Raw genomic sequence first — 20,294 nt, forward strand, 5'->3', positions numbered from 1 at the left:
GGAAAAATTGCAGCTTCAAGCCTGCTGGATCATAAACAAGAGAAAATCTGCAGATGCTAGAAATCCAAGCAACACTCACAAAATGCCGGAAGAACTTAGCAGGTCAGGCAGCATCGATGGAAAAGAGTAATCAGATGATGTTTCGGATGAGACTGTTCACCAGATTGTTTAATGTAATTTCCAGTACACAAGTGTAAAGGAGAATGAAATAATTGAAACTCCAGATCAGCTGCAGCACAAGAAATACAATAAGATTAAGAACCTTATAATAATAAAACACAATAAATATAAATACCTAATATAGCTCATATACACAAATTGTTTCTATGTTCATAAAATTATTCTAGGCACAGGTGTGTCCGTACATAAGGTGACTGACAGGAAATGATAAAGTTGGCGATTGGGGAAGTGGAGGGGTGGGTTAGTGGGTGGAGGTGTTGATCGGCCTTACTGCTTGGGGAAAGTAACTGTATTTGATTTTGGTGGTCCTGGCGTGGATTGTACATAGCCGCCTCCCTGATGGGAGTGGGAACAACAGTCCACAAGCAAGGTGGATGGGACCCTTCGTGATTTTATTATGAATGGAAATTGAGTTGATGTAACTGACTGAATAACATTGAATAGATTTTAATAGTTTTAAATTCAGTCATGAAGAGAATGGGAGAAGTTTGTAAGCATCAAATAGTGGAAAAGTATTTGTAAGCAGTGTCTAAACAATTACCAAGCACCTTCCAGCCAAAGTGAGCCTGCCACAGACAAAGGAAATCAAATATCAGCTTATCTTCCAGGCATTCAAGTGAGAACAAGCTATTCTAACTGAATATAGATCACCACCGAGAATAGAACAGAAAACAAAAACTGTAAACAATTCTCAACATTAAGACTGAAGAGAATACTAAGGGTGGTGAGAAAAGAAACTTAGATTTATGAAACAATTTTCTGAACCTCAGCATTTCCTAAAGTGACGTATGGCTGATGAAATGCAACAATAGCAGAAGTAATTCCATTTATATAAATCTTCTAATGCAGTAGAAATATTCCGAGATGCATCACTGGAGTGTTATTGAACCAAAACATTGACAGCAAGCGTGTAAGAGCTTTTAGGTGAATGACTAAAGGCTGATGGAAGTGGTGTGCTGTGAAGCGAGTTTTAATTGAGGAGAGAGTGAGACAGAGGAGGAAAAGAATGTGTGTCTGTATCTGTGATGAGAGAAAGTGACAGAGGGAGAATGAGAGAGAGAGAAAAAGAGGGAGATGTAGAGAGAGAGACGGATTAGGGGAGAATTTGTGTGTGTGAGAGAGAAAGAAAGATAGGGAAAGAGGGATAGAGATAAAGAGAGAGAATGAGAGGGAGAGGGAGAGAGAGAGAGATAATGAGAGAGAATAAGAGAGAAGGGAAGAGTGAGAGAGAGACAGAGAGAGAAAGAAATAGAGACAGTGAGAGACAGAGTGGGAGGGAAAGAGTGAAGAGAAGCAAAGAAATTCAAGTGTCCAAGGCCAAGGATGCAGATTTTGCAGAACAAGAGGAGATGTCAGAGATAGGGAAGGGAGAGGTCATGGAGGATGTTATGTTTTTAAGCATTTCATCTCCAGGATCTCAATGAGTTTGGCAAGTACATGATTATAATTTGGGGCACAGAAACAAAATCAGGTTTATTATCATTAACATGTGATAGGTAGATGGAGAGTGGGGGAGAGTGGGAATAGCATCAGACCGTGGGAGGTGATTGGTGGAAGTGACAGAGGCCAGAAGATGATGGATTCTCATAGGAGAGGAAGTTGGATTATGGAATAAAGGGATGGAGGAGGGGAGAGCAGATAGGAATAATGAGGAAGGGAAACCAATATCTTTATTCCCTATTTGAGCTGTTGTATTCCTTCTGCTAGGGCCAGAGTCCATGGACTGAGGCCCAGCTGTGTCAAACCCACAGACCATGGAGCCATCCCCTCCCCATCATTGACATCGTCAATATGGGATACTGCCATATAAAGGAGGTATCGATCAACAAGGATTCTCACAACATGTTCTTGCAGCTGCCATCAGGTAGGAGGTACAGAACTCTGTGTGAGTAACACTCACAAAATGCTGGAAGAACTCAGCAGGCCATGCAGCATCTATGGAGAAGAATAAACAGTTGATGTTTTGGACGAGACCAGACCGTTCATTAGCTTGACCTTTCAGTTCCTCCACATTTTGTGTACCTTGCTCTGGACTTCCAGCAACTGTGGAATCTGTTGTGTTCATGAAGTCCCAGACCAGCAGGTTCAAGAACTAAAACTATTAATTTCTTGAACTTACTTGCACAACCCTAATCACCATGGTTTAGTAACACACAGGGCACTTTGCACAAAAAAGGAGTTTGTTTTGTTTTGTTTTGTTTGAATTGTGTTATTTCTTGTAAAATGTGTGTCTAATTTCTGTTTTTTTTCTGCCTGTGATGGACTAGAGCAGGGGTCGGCAACCCACGGCTCCAGAGCCGCATGCGCCTCTTTCATCTCTGTGCTGCGGCTCCCCATGGTTTGTTAGTTTTTGAAATGTAATTTGAAATTTGAAGATTATGGTGATCTCGTACAATCTCAGAACGTTGTGGAGACCCCATTTCCTGGCACATCCGAACCGGCTCACAATTAGCCACTGTTCCGGCTAAGGGAGATAGCCTACGGGGGTTTGTGAGTACGTGCCTTTTGGAGCATCCGCGCCCACGGGGACGGGTTGAGGGAGGCTTTAAAGCAAGGCTGTTTAGTTCAAATAAAGTTACCTTTGACTGCAGTGTCTTTATTTTAGCGCTGCGTGTAGCACACCGCTACAACGTGTTTTTTATCGCTATTAATATACATCACCACTGCCAATGCCTGACACCTGCCAGTGCGCGCTTTCTTTTAATTCTTCGATCCAAGGTAGGCTAACTATGGAGTAACCTTCAACCCAACGTCTTTTTTTCGGAGTTCAAAATGTTTTTGTTGCATGCAGAAATGTAATTTTGTTTTCTCTGCAGGAGTTCATCAATTTCATAAATGCAACACATTATAGTTTGTTTATACATAGCATAAAGGCAAAAAAAAAACGTTGTATGCAGTGTTATTTCATTTTAAATGTCAAACGGGTTTTGTGGCTCCCAGTGTTTTCTTTTCTGTGGGAAATGGGTCCATATTGGCTCTTTCAGTGGTAAACGTTGCCGACCCCTGGACTAGACTGTATCCACTTCTTTCAGCAGATGTTTCCATTCCTGGGCATTGGTGTTTCAGACCAGATGGTGATACAACCAATTGCAATACTCTCCAGCCAGAAGAAATCAGTTGGGAGACACAAGACGAGAAACACTCTGCAGGTCAGGCAATGTTCCTGAAGTAAGACAGGGTCATTATTACAAGTACTTTATGATAAGTGATAATGTGATAAATAAGTATGTTGAAGAGGTGGAGGGTTGAGAGGCAGAGAGAATGCATTTGGCTAAGTGTAGAACAGAGTTGTCAAGGTTGACAGATAGAAAATTGAAGTGAGAGATGTCCTTACTGATTAAATGGGGATGTTCTGAAAGGTGGTTATAGACTTGTGGAGTTATTGAGTATTTTAGAACTAACAAGCCAGGGTGTCATCCTTGATTCAAGTTTGATTTTTTTTTTAAATCCCATATAAAGAAAATGACTAGAGCAGTATTTCTACACTTGAAAAATATTGCAAAGGTATGCCCGTTTTTGTCGTGAAATGATGCTGAAAAACGACTTCATGCCTTATATCAAAGAGACTAGTATTAATGCAGTACACTTATTACTGGTCTTCCAAAGCAAACTATTGCCAAATTCAACTTAATCAAAACACCACTACTAGATTTTAACTAAAACCAGGATGAAGCATGCATTAGGGCTGCCTTAAACACTCTGCATTGGTTCCCTGTATATTTTAGAATTGATTTTAAAGTTCTCTTACTTGCTTTTAACACTCTTAATGGTCTGGGTCTGGAGTACATCACAGAATTGCTTTCATTTTAAAATCTTGCTCGAGCTCTCAGGTCTTCTTCCATCAGTCTCTTAAATTTAAACAATCTTCCTTAATAGATAATTGGCACTTCAGCTTTTTTGAACTATACTCCTAAACTGTGGAACTCAATACCGAAAACTCTAAGAGATGCAGATTCAGTTGACACTTTTAAAAGCCAGGTCAAAATCTATTTATTTAACCTTGCTTTTAGCTAACATCTTTTTATCTTTTATTTTTATGTTTGCATCTTATCCCATTATAAAGCACTTTAAACTAAATTGTCTCTATGAAAAGTGCTCTATAAATAGCTATTATTATTTATTTTTACCAGCTCAAGCTGGTGAAACCTGAGTACAGATCATGAAGGGTCATACTCTTCCATTGGTTAACATTCTGTTCAGTAGTAATAATTTCTTCATGTTTCTGGATTGTGCTTTCATTTAAATTTAGTGGTACTTCTTATCAGAATTGCACATGCTTGCATAGAGTGCAAAACCTGTCTTTATTGAAAAAATATATTCTTAGTTTTATCTGACTGTTGTGGAAATGTTTGACGTCTGTTATTCCTCTTCCACTTCTGTCCTAAGTAGCATTAACCTAAGTGTGTTTGTGTTATGGTCCGGTCCGGAGCCTGCATTCCGGGTCTTGATCCAGTCCATGGACTCCGGACTCTGGGTCTTGCAGCCGTCCCTCCTGTCATCCTTAAGCCAAATAGGATCATCTTGACTTAAGAAGGTGCACCTGTTGCCTATCAGCTGGCAGGTGGATATAAGGGACGCTGGGACCGAACCTAGTTGTGGGGTTGTCCTGTATGAGCTGGTTTGCCATGTTCTGAGGTGTTTTGTCTGATCGGTTCTGTTTGTTCTGGTCATCCCAGCTTAGAGGCCCCACAGCTTCATCCTTAAGTTCTGTGAGTCAGCTTTGGAGTCACCCCAGACCAAGTTCCCTTCTTATCTCTTGCCTCTGTTGGGTGGCAGACCAGACTGCCATTGCCTGGTGGGGGGGGGGGTACTCTGTCCACTTCCTACCCCATACCTCTGATGGGTTGTGCCAACACCTGCCCAGGTGTCCTGTGTCTTGCCCGGGCCTCTGTGTTCCTGCCTGGGAGGTAGCCCTGCCCAGGAGTATGTGGCCCACCCTGAGTTCTCTGCCCCTTCCTACTCCTTGTTCCCTACGGGTTGTGCCCACACCTGCCCAGATGTTCTATGTCTTGCCTGGGCCTCCTTGTTCCTGCCTGAGAGGTGCCCCTGCCCAGGAGTTATGCAGCTGCCCAGGGGGCTTCCCTGCCTAGCCATGGACTCCGGGACACAGCCTAGCCACAAACTCTCTCTGGACCCCAGGGTTACCTAGGATGCCCCGTCTCTTTCACATGCCCTGGTCTTCCCATCTGGTTCTATCCTTTAGTTATTCCTGTCCTGCCCCTAGTACTTCAGTGCCTGCATCCTGCACTTGGGTCGAGCCTCCTGTCCCTGTGTGACAGTTTGAGTATATATAGTGTTTTCTGAGATTTGTCATTTTAGTTCTTATTCATCATTATTATTATTATGGTACAGAAACAAGTCCTTCAGCCCATCTTCCCCATGGCAACCATAATGCTCATCTATGCTGTTCTCATTTATCTGCATTTACCCAAATCCCTCTAAACTTACCTATCCATATGTTTCTCCATCTGTCTTTTCAATGTTGCTTTTGCAGCTGTCTGTAGCTCATTCTGTGTGCATACCCCTCATGCTGAGAAGAAGTTGTTCCTCAGATCCCTTGTAAATCATTTCCTTCTCCCTTTAAACCTACAGTACATACTCTAGCGATTATATTTACTCATTTAGAGATAAGTGTGGTAACAGGGCCATTCCAACCCCATCGAACCTACACTGCCCAATTACCCATTGAACAATTAACCTACTAACCTGAACATCTACAATATGTTGGAGAAAACTAGAGTACTTGGAGGAAACCCACAACATCATAGGGAGAACGTACAAACTTCTTACAGGCAAGGACAGAATTGAAGCTGGGTTGCTGGCATTGCAATAGTGTCACTAATGTTATTCCACTGTGCTCACCTATTGAAATAAATAAAATATGATAACAGATTCCCTTTCTCTGGTAAAAATAATAAGTGTGTGCATTCACCCTGTCCATGTCCCTCATGATTTATATGTGGCTTCACCACCTGTGTTTTCTACAGGTATACAAATAATCCCTGCACTTGCCTTCACTCATTTTGTGTGTGCTGTTTGAGGCTGTTGATGCAGTTTACCTGATCTACTCTGTTCTCTGTTCTACTCTCATCCGAAGCACACTGATGGAACTGGAATTGGGTTATTATTGTAATAAGTACCAAGAGAAAGGGAAAAGCTAGACTTGCATACTGTTCATAGAGATCAAATCAGTGCATTGAGATAGAAGAAGTTAAGACAGTAACAATGCAGAATAAAGTGTAGCAGGTAAAGAGAAAGTGCAGTGCCAAGAAATATTAAAGTGCAGGATCATATCAGAATAATTGGTGAGATCAAGAGTCTATTTTATCATACTAGGGAACCATTCTATAGTTAAGCCTGGTTACTGGCTGGGTAGCCTCCAACCTGACGGCATGAACATTGACTTCTCTAATTTCTGTTGATGCCCCTCCTGCCCTTCTTACCCCATCCCTGATATATTTAGTTGTTTATTTTTCTCTCTCTCTGCCCATCACTCTGCCTGTTCTCCATCTCCCTCTGGTGCTCCCCTCCCCCTTTCTTTCTCCCGAGGCCTCCTGTCCCACGATCCTTTCCCTTCTCCAGGTCTGTATCACTTTCACCAATCACCTTTCCAGCTCTTAGCTTCATCCCACCCCCTCCGGTCTTCTATCATTTTGCATTTCCCCCTCCCCCCACTACTTTCAAATCTCTTACTATCTTTCCTTTCAGTTAGTTCTGACGAAGGGTCTCGGCCCGAAACATCGACAGTGCTTCTCATAGATGCTGCCTGGTCTGCTGTGTTCCATGAGCATTTTGTGTGTGTTGCTTGAATTTCCAGCATCTGCAGATTTCCTTGTGTTTGCTCCTTAAGCCTGGTAGCTACAATCGCAATTGTAAACTTCTTTTTCCTAAAAGATCAACAGCAGAAATAGACAGTTTTATACTTTATCACAAGTTTTATGCTTCCCACTACCTATTAAATGCTCCCAATACAGTGCATCTCAAATAGCCTCTGACAATCAAGTCCATCTCCAGGCCTTTACATCTGCCTTAGCCACTGAGCCCAGCAGAACCATTCCTACTGACGGGAGAAGGGGAAAGGCGGGCTACAGGCGCCTTAAACCAGTCACTTCAGGCAGATGGAGTTCATTAGCCGTGGCTGGTAGCTCATCTAGGTGAAGGAAAACTCTGATGCCAGACCTCTGCTGCCACTCATAGGGAAGGCTTCAGGAGTAAAACCTGAGGAAAGATCCAAAGCTGGAGTCCTTAAGGCCCACCAACACTGAGTATAATGCTGATTGACAGTTCCTGCGATGCTGCTGGTGGCAAACTGTATTGGCTTCTGCCATTCCCTTGGGTTTATCAGCTGCATGGAGGTGAAGAGCCTGCTGCATGGGCAACAGCTTGCCCTCCATGCTGTACTGACCTGGCTTGCGTATTATTTAGACAGCCGAGACACAACACCTGTGGTTGTCCCCAACTAACCGAGTGTCCTCCTCAGTTATCATATGATTTATGACGTTTTACGGTATGTTTTTATCATGTGTTTTATATGTTTTATTATGGTTTATATGTTCATCGTGTATTTTATCACATGTTTTATGATATACTGTGACTACTTAGCTCTGCCTTGGTATGCCTTTTCGTTTTGCATTATTTATTTATTTCAAGGTTCAGGTTTATTTGTCATATGTACTCTGAAAGACACATTGACTGTGTTAACAACCAGCAAAACCAATAATGTGCTGAGGGCAGCCTGCAAGTATCACCACATATTCTGGCAATAATCATTTTGTAATTTATTGTAAATTTATGTCTTTGTTTTATACTGATAATGCAAAACAATAAATTTCATGTCATATATGTCCGAGATAATAAATCTGATTTGGAATTTAAATTTGACAGGATGACACAGGTGATCCTTGGTACTGTCCCATGGGCTGTAGACAACTGCACAGTTTGTTGTCTTTTGCATTCTGGTTGAACCCTAGTTGGGCCGTCGTGCATTGACTCTTACAGTTACTATTCTACAGAATTTGTTGAGAACATCCACAAGACAATGAAACTTTGGGTTGCATATGATGACATATACGTACTTTGATAATAAAATTGACTTTGAACTTTGTAGCTCTGCAGACTCCCAGCATGAAAAAGCTTGGACACACTGATGCCCGGAATGTTTTCAATTAATAGTTCTGCTGCTACTGAATTTTGCAATTGCTAATTGGTAAATGGTTTATTGTTTTTTTGTCATATATACTGAAATAGAGTGAAATGCTTTTTCAGACAGATCAAGTACATTCAATTGAAAAACACACAATAACCAAATACAGAATGTCTGGAAGAATCCATGGTTGAAATGTCTAACACCAAAAGATATGCATTTAACTTAAGAGGAGATGTGAAGGGTAAGGTTTTATGGCACTGAGAGTGGTGGGTGCTTGGAATGCACTGCCTGGAGTGCTGGTGGACACAGATGTCCTTAGGGACATTAAGGAGATGTTTTGATAGGCACATGAATATGAGGAACACATAAGGATTGGGCAGCATATAAAGAGAAGAGATTAGTTTAGTTAGCCATATGGTTAATTGGTTCTGCACAAAATTATGGGGCAAAGTGCCTGTTCCTGTGCTGTACTGTTTTACATGCCATGTTCTAATAACATTCTCAATTCTGTAGCCATCATGAAGAAGGTACAGGAACTTCAGGACTCACACCACCTGATTCAGGAACAGTTACTACCCTTCAACCATTGGGCTCTTGAACCAAGAGGGATAGCTTCGCTCAACTTCACTTGCCAAATCACAGAAGTATGCCCACAATCGATAGGGTCACCTTCAAGGAATCTTCCTCTCATATTCTTAATTTTTATATCTCATTTGGGTTTGATGTTATTGTCACTTTTTTGTGAGGGGGTTGGTTTTCATTATCGACACAGTTTTTTTTTGGTAAGGCAGAGCACTGGGGGTTTGGGACTTTTGATGTTCCAGCTTCTATTTTTTACATGGGCGATCTGTTAGTTTCTTGTGTGTGGGGGGGAGGAGTATTGGGGTTTGCAAGTTTTGTTTCTTTTTCTTTTTCATGCTGGCGGAAGCTGATGTCTTTTCTTTCAACAAACTCCATGGTTTTACTATATTTCATGGCTATCTGGGGAAGACAATTATCAGAGTTGTATTGCATGTGCATACTTTGACAAGAAAATAAACCTTTGAAGCTTTTCATTTATTTATTATTATATTTATTTCTCTTTTTTTGCTCAATTTGTGGTCTTCTGAACTCTGGTTGAATGCCCTAGTTGGTGCAGTCTTCCATTGATTTAGTTATAATTATTATTCTATAGATTTATAGAGAATGTCCACAAGAAAATGAAGCTCAGAGTTGTACATGGTGACATATATGTACTTTGATAATAAAATTACTTTGAACTTTGAATATGAAGTTACTGAGAAAGTGCAGGGCAGGTAGACAGATAAGGTGCAATCCTGCAATGAGGTAGACTTTGAAATCAAGTGTTTACATTTTATTTTATGGAAGAGCTGTTCAAGTCTAAAGAAAGTAGGGTAGAAGCTGCTTTTAGGCCAAAAAGTGTGTTGTTTGTGAATTTTAGGTCTGAAATATTGAACCTTAGCTGTTACTGCAACACAACCCTGAGGAACCTGTTCCTAGATCCTGGAATGAATGTCCTTGCTCTTACATATGATGGCATAGTGGTTAGCACAGTACTTTACTGTACTAGTGACTCGGGTTCAATTCCTGCGCTTCCTCTAAGGAGTTTGTACGTTCGCCCTGTGACTGTGTGGGTTTCCTCTGAGTGGTCTGGTTTCCTCCCACAGTCCAAAAGATACCAGTTGGTAGGTAAATTGGTCATTGTAAATTGTCCCATGATTAGGTTAGGGTTAAATTAGGAGATTGCTGGGTGGCAAGAAGGGCCAATTCTGTGCTGTGTCTCAAATACACAGGCTGATGTTTCTAACCCGGCTTAAAATGTTATATTCTGATGGTCCGCAGCTCAAAGGTCAAAGTTTTACCGAACTCTAATTTAGTTACTATGAGGGCATCCCCTTAACAGTTAAAAAATCCAAACTGAAGAGTTGTCACAGAAACTCGATTTAGCCACGAATAATTTACTGTGGGATTTGGGACTACTTATCAAATTTCCACACACACACACACACACACACACACACAAATAAACAAGCTTTCAAAAATCATACAGGAAGAACTTCCTGGCCATAGGATCTGCATGATTTAACTAGAAAGAAAATAGTCAAAAGAGTGTTAGTGGTTGCTTCCATGATCTGCTGTTACTTATATAAAAATAACAATTTCCAATAGGATTGCCTAAAGCCAAACATAATGCATTGATAAGAGATTTATACATTTGTAACAGTGTCCCTGGAGCTTTTCTTCACTTGTTAATGTTTGTTTTGTTTGGTTTGCCTGGCAGTTTTTACCTCTGACTGGACTACAAGCTCACATGAACATCCAGCATTTTGTACAACTATGACAGGTTGCTCAGCGATAAAAATACTGGATGCAGAAAACAAGATTAAAGACAAGTATCTGCTGAGTGTGGAGGAACAGGGGGTTCTTGGGGACCGTGTCCATAGATCAATAATGTTGAGGCTTTATAAAGCACTGATGAGGTCTCACTTGGAGTATTGTGAGGAGTTTTGAGCCTTTTATCTTAGAAAGGATGTGCTGAAACTGGACAGGGTTCCAAGGAGTTTCATGAAAATGATATCAGGATTGAACAGAGTGTCATATGAAGAGCATTTGATGGCTCTGGTCCTATATTCACTAGGATTCAAAAGAATAAAGAGGTAACCTCATTGAAACCTATCAAATGGTGAAAGGCCTTGACAGAGTGGATGTGGAAAGGATGTTTCCTAGGGTGGGAGTGTCCAAGACCAGAGGACACAGCGTCAGAATAGAAGGGTGTCCTTTTAGAAAGGAGATGAGGCGGAGTTTATTTAGCTAGAGAGTGGTGAACCTGTGGAATTACTTGCCCCAGGCAGCTGTGGAGGCCAAGTCTTTATGTATATATAGGGCAGAAGATTCTTAATTGGTCAGGGCATGAAGGGATATGGGGAAGAGGCAGGAGATCGGAGCTGAGAAGAAAATTGGATCAGGTATGATGAAATAGCAGAGCAGACTCAATGGGCCAATTGCCTAATTCTACTCTTAAATCTTTTGGTCTTATCCCTCAAAGGAGTGACACAAATTGATAGAATCTAATCACAAAGCAGAGAAAATCTGCAAATGCTGGAAATCTGAGCAACCCACACAAAGTGCTGGAGGAACTCAACAGTCTATGGAAATCCTGAATGTGCTTTTTTTCCATAGATGCTGCCTGGCCTGCTGAGTTCCTCCAGCATTTTGTGTGTGTTGATAGAATCAGAATTGTGTTTAATATCATTGGCATGTGTCACTTAATTTGTTGTTACCTGGCAGGAGTACATTGCAAAGCATAATAATAAAAGCTGTAAATTACAGTTAAATTATATACGTAAAGTTAAATTAAATAAATAGTGGAAACTGCTCTCCATTGAATTTTTGGGATCACTGAGCCACAGTGGAACAAATACGCTCCAAACTCAGTCAGCTTGGGACCAATAGAGTCCTTGCAAGTTGTGTATTCAGGTAGAAACCATTTGCAGGAGAAAGGTCTTCTTTGATATCAAATGCAACAGTTAATAAAATAGTACATCCCTCACCTTTACCTGGTCCATTTGGATGGTCAGACCTATATACAGTCCTTCTGGCCAACGCTTTAGAAAACACCAACAAAACCTGGCTTATTGGGGTGAATTCTGAGTTTTTACAAAGAGACATGGCACTCACTGCCAGGGCTGGTAGTAGAGGCAAACTCAGATTCAGATTTACTTATCCCAGGTACATCAAAATGTACAATGAACTAACAACCAATACACGTAGCAATATGCTGGGAGCAGTCTGCACCTGTCGTCACACATTCCGATGACAACATAACATGCCTACCATGCTTGGCTGCACAGCACAGAACACAAAAAGACAGAACATGCCAAACAACAAAACAACAGCATAACATGCCCCTGTTTCTCCCTCCCTCCCACCCACATATACACACATATACAAGGTCACAGAACAGGCCATCTTCTTTGGCTTCCAGTGGACTTGCAGACATTAGGCCCTGACCTCCCATTGTATTGGGCAATTTAAGAGACTCTTAAGTAGGCACAGAGATGATAGAAAAATGGAGAGCTATATGGAGAGAAGGGTTGGATAGATCTTGGAGCAGATTAATATTCTGTGCTCGATGTTCTATATTGAACAAAACCAAGTGCAAGACAGAAGCTGAGTTTTTATCTTTGACTAACTATCTAGAGAAGTAGCAGATTCTTTCTTTTCCAATCAAATCATAGTGTGGAGTGGTAGCATAGTGTTTATCGTAATGCTATCACAGCACCTGTGACCTGTGATTCCAGCTGCTGTCAAAGTTCAAAGTACGTTTGTAAATTTGTTATCAAAGTCCATATTCTGTATGTCACCATATGTTACCTGAGATTCATTTTGCAGTGGGCATACACATCAAATCTATAGAATACTAACCATAACAAGATCAATAAGTGAGCACTGATCCAGTCAGGAGTTTGTATATTCTCTCCTTGATCACTTGAGTTTCCTCCTGGTGCTCTGGTTTCCTCTTAAGTTCCAAAAAAGATACACGGGTTAGCCAGTCAATCAGTTACTTGGGTGTAGTTGGCCACTGCTGCCTTGTTCGGCTGGAAGGGCCTGTTACTGTGTTGTATCTCAAAATAAAAATCTAAAGACTGTTTTTGCAATTATTTGGCTTGCCAGTTGAATAGTCAAAGTCGTAAAGTCATAGAGCATCGAAAGAGGCCCTTCAACCCTACGAGTTTATTATACCATCAAGTACCTATTTATACTAATCCCAACTAAACATCATTTTTGTCCTCAACAACCTGAAAGGCCAAGATAGAGTGCACACGGAGAGGACATTTCCAATAGAGGGAGAGAAGAGGATTGGAGGGCACAACCTCAGAATACAAGGACATCCCTTTAGAACAGAGGTGAAGAGGAATTTTGTTCCCCAGAGGGTGGTGAGTCTGTGGAATTCATTGTCACAGATAACTGTGAAGTCTTGGGTATGCTTAAAGTAGAGGTTGACCAGTTCTTGATTTGTCAGGGTGTCAAAGGTTATGGGGAAAAGGCAGGGGAATACGATTGAGAGGGATAATAAATCAGCCATGATGGAATGGTAGAGAAGACTCAATGGGACAAATGGCCTAATTCTGCTTCTAGTCTTATGGTCTAATGATCTTACACTGTCTAATCACATCGACCTGCTTTCCCCCCGCCAAGTTTGTACCCCTGCATGCTCAGGGAAACTTGCAGCAATCAGTTAACATACCGATGTGTGTGAAAAAAAAACAGAGCAATGACAGGAAACCAGTGCTGTCACAGAGAGATCCTGCAAACTCCACAGAGGCAGCACCGGAGGTCACGATTAAACTCTGGTTGCTGGAGTTCTGAAGCTACGGCTCAACAAGCTGCATAATCATTTCATCCAAAAAGAGTCTTGTGATATTTGAGGTTTAAATCCATAATCTTGTTCAGAAAAGTAAGCAGATGTTAAAAATAGGAAAAGCTGTTATTAATTTAAATATAGTGAGATCAGAGGGTAAATGATGACATATCTGCTTGGTAAATTTTCAAAAAATCGTCTCCTTCCATACTTCACAGAATTTGTCACAATTTATAAAGCTACTCTATGTACTTTGATATGACATTTTGCTATTTCTAACACAAGCATGTTATTACTTTGGTTTTCAAATGGAATTTCAATCACACACATATCATCTCAGATACAAAGAGAACACATGGTATATATTCTGTAATATGCAGGATGCCTATTAATTACATATTTAATTATTAAACAATCATTGTCTTCCTGCAGAGGGTGATGAATCTCTAGTATTTTCTACCCAGTGGCAGTCACTCTGGTCCTAAAATCCCCCACCATAATGTACATGCTCTCCACATCCACTCTGTCTAGGCCTTTCTATACCCAATAGGTTTCAGTAGATACACACACCCCCCATTCTTCTACACTCCAGTGAGCATAAGAACCAGAAGCATCAAATGCTTGTCTTAACTTAACCTTTCAATCCTGGATTTATTCTCATGAACCTCCTCTGGACCCTCTCCAATGTCAGCACATCTTAGATTAGGGACCCGAAACTGCTCTCAATATTCCAACTGGAGTCTGACTAATGTCTTGTAAAGACCCAGCATATATATAAAGGATAAATATTTAAACTATGGGGGGAATTGACGTCTGTGGCAGACTAGTGCAAAAGGAAAGATGAGTCCTGGGATAAATCAGCAAGACCATATTGGTTAATAGTTTATTATTGTCAAATGTATCTTGTTAGAGTGAAAAATTTAGTTTGCATGTCCTCCAGACTGATTATTCCATACATAAGTAAAATCTGAGGTAGTACAAATTGAAAAGGAATAATTAGACTACAGAGTAGGGCATAATGTTAAAATTCAGTGCAGACAGGCAAATAAAATGCAACGACCATGACAATACAGATGAAGAGATCAAGAGTTCATTATTATTATACTATAAATCCATTCAAGGCCATTCTCTCTTCTCACTATTGCCATCAGGAAGGAGGTACAGGAGCCTCAGGACCCACACCACCTGGTTCAGGTACAGTTATTGCCCCTCAACTATCAGACTCTTGAACCAGATGCGATAACTTCACTCAAATTCACTCACCATCTCACTGAACTGTTCCCACAACCAATTGACTCAATTTCAAGAGCTCTTCATCTCATCTTCTTTATATTTGCTACATTTTTTTGTTTCTTTGTATTTAATGTGATTGCCCACAAGAAAGTGGATCTGAGGTAAGTCTATGGTGACAGATAGATACTTCAATAATAAATTTACCTTGAACTTTGAAATTTATAACAGCAGGATAGAAGCTGTCCTTGAGCCTGGTGGTACCTGTTTTGAATATAGAACATAGAACAGTACAGCACAGTACAGGCTCTTCGGCCCACAAACCCTGCCTCCCATATAAACCCCCCCCCCCCACTTAAATTCCTCCATTTACCTGTCTAGCAGTCTCTTAAATTTCACTTTTGTATTTCGTATTTTCTGCCCGAAGGGGAAGAGGAGAAAAGAGAATGTCTGGGGCAGATGGATCTTTGATTATTCTGGCTGCTTTACTGAGGGAGGTTCCATGGTATTGATATTAGTTTATTATTGTCACATGTGCTGAGGTTCAGTGAAAAACTTGTCTTGCATACTTTTCATACAGATCAAACCATTACATAGAAACATAGAAAGCCTACAGCGCAATACAGACCCTTTGGCCCACAAAACTGTGCCACACATGTCCTTACTGTAGAAATTACCTAGGGTTACACATAGCCCTCTATTTTTCTGAGCTCCATGTACCTGCCCAGGAATCTCTTAAAAGACTCTATCGTATCCGTCTCCACCATCATTGCCATCAGCCCATTCCACACACTCACCAAACTCTGCGTAAAAAACTTACCCCTGGCATCTTCTCTGTACCTACTTCCAAGCACCTTAAAACTATGCCCTCTCATGCTAGCCATATCAGCCCTAGGAAAATACCTCTGACCATCCACACGATCAATGCCTCTCATCATCTTACACACCTCTGTCACAGGGCATTGAACCAGAACAATAACCATGCAGAGTGAAGTGTAAAAGCTGCTGAAAAGGTGCAATGTAGGTAAATGATAAATTGCAAAATCATAAAAAGACAGATTGTGAGGCCAAGGATCCATCTTATCATACAAGAGGACCATTCAATAGTTGAATAACAGTCATATAGAAGCTGCCCTTGACACTATGCTTTTAGGCTCTTGTATCTCCTAAACAATGAGAGAGAGAAGTTAACACAATGCCAGTGGTGGGAGGGGTGACTGTAGCTTGTGTGGATGAATAGCTAAGTCTACCTCCTAATGACTTCTGTTCTTATTTCTAGGCATGTAGGTAAATGAGGAAGGCAGATGGAATTGGGCTCTGAGGAAAATGCTTACAAAGGGCCTCGTCATAGAGTCATGGCCATAGAGTACAGCACAGCAACATGCACTTGGCTCATCTAATCCATGCCAAAAACACTTAAACTGCCTACTCCCATCGACCTGCGACTGGATCATTGCCCTCCATATCCCTAGAATCCATGTACATCTTATCATCAGGCAGATGACATGAAGATTGGTGGAGGGGCAAGCATTGTTGAGGAAGCAGGTAGGCTGCAGAAGGAATTAGATGGATTAGGAGAATGGGCAAGGAGGCGGCAAATGAAATACAATGTTGGCAAATGCACGGTCATATACTTAGGTAGTAGAAATGAATGTCACACTACTTTCTAAGTGGGGAGAAAACACAAAAATCTGAGATGCAAAGGGTCTTGGGTGTCCTTGTGCAGAACTGATGCAGAACTTGGGAGTCCATGATTCAGGCTGAGACTCTTCATTAGGGCTGGAAAAGAAGGGGGGAAGAAGACAGAATAAGAAGGTAGATTCTTATTCTTGAGCCAGGTGGTACATACTATCTGGCTTTCTATCTTCATGTCTGACAGTATTTTTTTAGGAATAAAGTGCAGAACAGGCCCCTCTGGACTACCAAACTATGCTGCCCAGCAGCCCACCTATTTAGCCATAGCCTAATGACAGGACAACTTAGAATGGATAATTTATCTACACCTGCCCTTTCACTTCCTCCCTCACCACATTCAGGGCCCCAGACAGTCCTTCCAGGTGAGGTGACACTTCACCTGTGAGTCGGCTGGTGTGGTATACTGCGTCGGGTGCTCCCGGTGTGGCCTTTTATATATTGGTGAGACCTGATGCAGACTGGGAGACCATTTCGCTGAACACCTACGCTCGGTCCGCCAGAGAAAGCAGGATCTCCCAGTGACCACACATTTTAATTCCACGTCCCATTCCCATTCTGATATGTCTATCCATGGCCTCCTCTACTGTCAAGATGAAGCCACACTCAGGTTTGAAGAACAACACGTTATATTCTGTCTGGGTAGCCTCCAACCTGATGGCATGAACATTGACTTCTCTAACTTCCATTAATGCCCCTCCTCCCCTTCTTAACTCATCCCTCATTTATTTATTATGCCCCTTTTTTTCTTCTCTCTCTTTTTTCTCACTCTGCCCTTCTCACAATCACTCCTTGCCTGTTCTCCATCTCCCTCTGATGCTCCCCTCCCACTTTCTTTCTCCCTAGGCCTCCTGTCCCATGATCCTCTCCCTTCTCCAGCTCTGTATCCCTTTCACCAATCACCTTTCCATCTCTTAGCTTCATCCCTCCCCCTCCTGTCTTCTCCTATCATTTCCGATTTCCCCCTCCCCCTCCTACTTTCATATCTCCTACTATCTCTTCTTTCAGTTAGTCCTGACGAAGGGTCTCGGTCTGAAACGTTGTCTGTATTTCTTCCTATAGATGCTGCCTGGCCTGCTTCATTCCACCAGCAATTTGTGTGTGTTGTTTGAATTTCCAGCATCTGCAGACTTCCTCATGTTTGTATCTACTAACCAGTATCTCTTTGGACTGTGGGAAGAAACTGGAGCAGCTGGAGGGAAACCACAAGTACATGGGAAGAACATAGAAACTTTCTTACAGAGAAAGCTGGGGGAGGGGGGTGGTGTGTGTGTGTATGTGTGTGTGTGTGTGTGTGTGTGTGTGTGAGAGAGAGAGAAAGAGAGAGTAGTGTGTGCGCACGCATGCATGGGAAAGACAAATATTACCTGCTGGGTCAAGAAGCACCTTAGAAATTGTTCAAATTTCAGGTTGACGTCCTACACCAGGACCCAAAATCAAATTTCAACCCAAAATGCTGACAACCCCTTTCCCCACCCCCTCACCCTCTGATGCCGAGCTCCTCCAGTTAGTTGCTTCAGATTCCAGCATCTACAGTCTCTTCTGTCTCCAGAGAGCTAATTAGCTAAGCATCTATTATAATTGATTACTTCTCTTCCATGTGTTAATGTTATTAGTTATTCTCTTAGGAAATTTGATCACCATTCACATCTCACTACATAGTGGATTAAAAACATGACAATAATGTTGTCATAATAGCAAGTGTGGATGAGATATTTATCTGCTTGAGATGAATGTGCTTTTGAAATAGATTAAAACTTTAAAAATGGTGTTAATGAGGATATTCCAACAGGACTTCTTATTTGCATATTTATTGTTAATAAGTACTTTACAGCCTCATTCTTTGTAACATATAGCTTATTGGTCCAAACCTTTACAAATTGTAGTGAAATATTATAAACTTAAAACTTTATCTGTACTTAGCTCTCCACATATGCCGTTGGACCTGCTGAGCCTTACCAGCATTGTGTGTTTTATTCTCAAATTCAGTTTGTGTATTTCTGAACATGATATACTGTAAGTTCAAATATATTATCATTCAACCATACACATGTATACTGTCAAAAAAATGGAGGATACCAGCCTCCAAAATGCAGGGCCTACAGAGTAAGGAGCTGTCCATAGCTGGAGACAGGCATGTTCAAGTTTATTGTTATTCAACTATATACCATCAAACAAAACAACATTCCTCTGGAACAAAGTGCACAACACAGTACATATAACTCACACACAACACATAAAGTAATATTATTCACTAGTAAATTAACAAATAATAAAACCTATTCCAAAAGATTGATATTTAGCAGAAGTGCATTTATGACACAAGTTAAGGAGTAAACAGTATAACGCTACTGGCACTTCATGAGTGATGAGACCGGGGGAGTGGCTGGGAGTTCAGTAGTCTTATGTCCCGGGGGAAGATGCTGCTTCCCATCTGAAAAGTCCTTGACCTAATGCTATAGTATCTTCTGCCTGATGTTAGGGGTTCAAAGGGGACCAATAGGACTGATCCTTAACAATGATAAGCGCCCTGTGTACACAGCGCTTCTAATAAATTTCTCTAATGGCTGAAGATGAGGCCCCATTGTTTCTCTCAGCAGTCCTTGCAATCTGTTGTAGGGTGCTGTGGTCAAATGATTTATAATTCCCGTACTAGACAGTGACGTAGCTGGTCAGGACACTCTTGGTGGCACTCCTACAAAAATTGGCTAGATTAGGGCTGAGGTCAGGGGGGATGGTGGAAGCCTCATTTGCCTCAGTATCCTCAGGAAGTGAAGACGCTGCGGTGCTTTCTTGATTAAAGAGGTAGATTTGAGGGACCAGGTGAGATTGTCCATTATATGCACTTCCAGAAACTTGGTGTTCCTAACACTCTTCACAGAAGAGCTGTGTGAGGGGTGCAGTGCGAAACATAGAAACACAGAAGTAGGCCATTCAGCCCTTCGAACCTGTACCGCCATTCAGAATGATCATGGCTGATCATCCAAAACAGAATCCTGTACCTGCTTTCTCTGAAGGTGAAGGAGTGCAATGACAAGGTAGAGGAGTGAAGTGAGAAGGTAGAGGAGTGAAGTGAGAAGGTAGAGGAGTGAAGTGAGAAGGTAGAGGAGTGATGTGAAAAGTTCAGGAGTGAAGTGAGAAGGTGGTGGAGTGAAGTTAGAAGGTAGAGGAGTGAAGTGAAAAGGTGGAGGAGTACAGTGAGAAGGTGGAGGAGTGAAGTGAGAAGGTGGTGGAGTGAAGTTAGAAGGTAGAGGAGTGAAGTGAAAAGGTGGAGGAGTACAGTGAGAAGGTGGAGGAGTACAGTGAGAAGGTGGAGGAGTGAAGTGAGAAGGTAGAGGAGTGAAGTGAAAAGGTGGAGGAGTACAGTGAGAAGGTAGAGGAGTGAAGTGAAAAGTTCAGGAGTGAAGTGAGAAGGTGGAGGAGTGAAGTGAGAAGGTGGAGGAGTGAAGTGAGAACGTAGAGGAGTGAAGTGAAAAGTTCAGGAGTGCAGTGAGAAGGTGGTGGAGTGAAGTGAGAAGGTAGAGGAGTGAAGTGAGAAGGTGGAGGAGTACAGTGAGAAGGTAGAGGAGTGAAGTGAAAAGTTCAGGAGTGAAGTGAGAAGGTGGAGGAGTGAAGTGAGAACGTAGAGGAGTGAAGTGAAAAGTTCAGGAGTGCAGTGAGAAGGTGGTGGAGTGAAGTGAGAAG

At 41.7% G+C, this 20,294-nt stretch overlaps 1 long non-coding RNA gene across 5 annotated transcripts in view; it reads left to right on the plus strand.

Annotated features, from left to right (window-relative positions):
* LOC132397904 (uncharacterized) overlaps nucleotides 1-19,684 on the plus strand; it is a 57,933-nt gene extending 38,249 nt beyond the window's left edge. The window contains exons 3-6 of one of the 5 annotated variants that reach the window (XR_009513481.1): nucleotides 3,213-3,329; nucleotides 13,133-13,263; nucleotides 16,198-16,463; nucleotides 17,673-19,684. This is a non-coding gene — a long non-coding RNA (uncharacterized LOC132397904). Of the gene's footprint in view, nucleotides 1-3,212; nucleotides 3,330-8,287; nucleotides 8,387-8,839; nucleotides 9,369-13,132; nucleotides 13,264-16,197; nucleotides 16,464-17,672 lie in introns of those variants that run through there. The other 4 variants (XR_009513480.1, XR_009513477.1, XR_009513479.1 and 1 more) reach the window with 4 other exon arrangements.
* The last annotated feature ends 610 nt before the right edge of the window (nucleotides 19,685-20,294 follow it).

The sequence above is a fragment of the Hypanus sabinus genome, chromosome 8 (genome assembly GCF_030144855.1).
Source record: "Hypanus sabinus isolate sHypSab1 chromosome 8, sHypSab1.hap1, whole genome shotgun sequence".
In the NCBI taxonomy this organism is placed as follows: domain Eukaryota; kingdom Metazoa; phylum Chordata; class Chondrichthyes; order Myliobatiformes; family Dasyatidae; genus Hypanus; species Hypanus sabinus.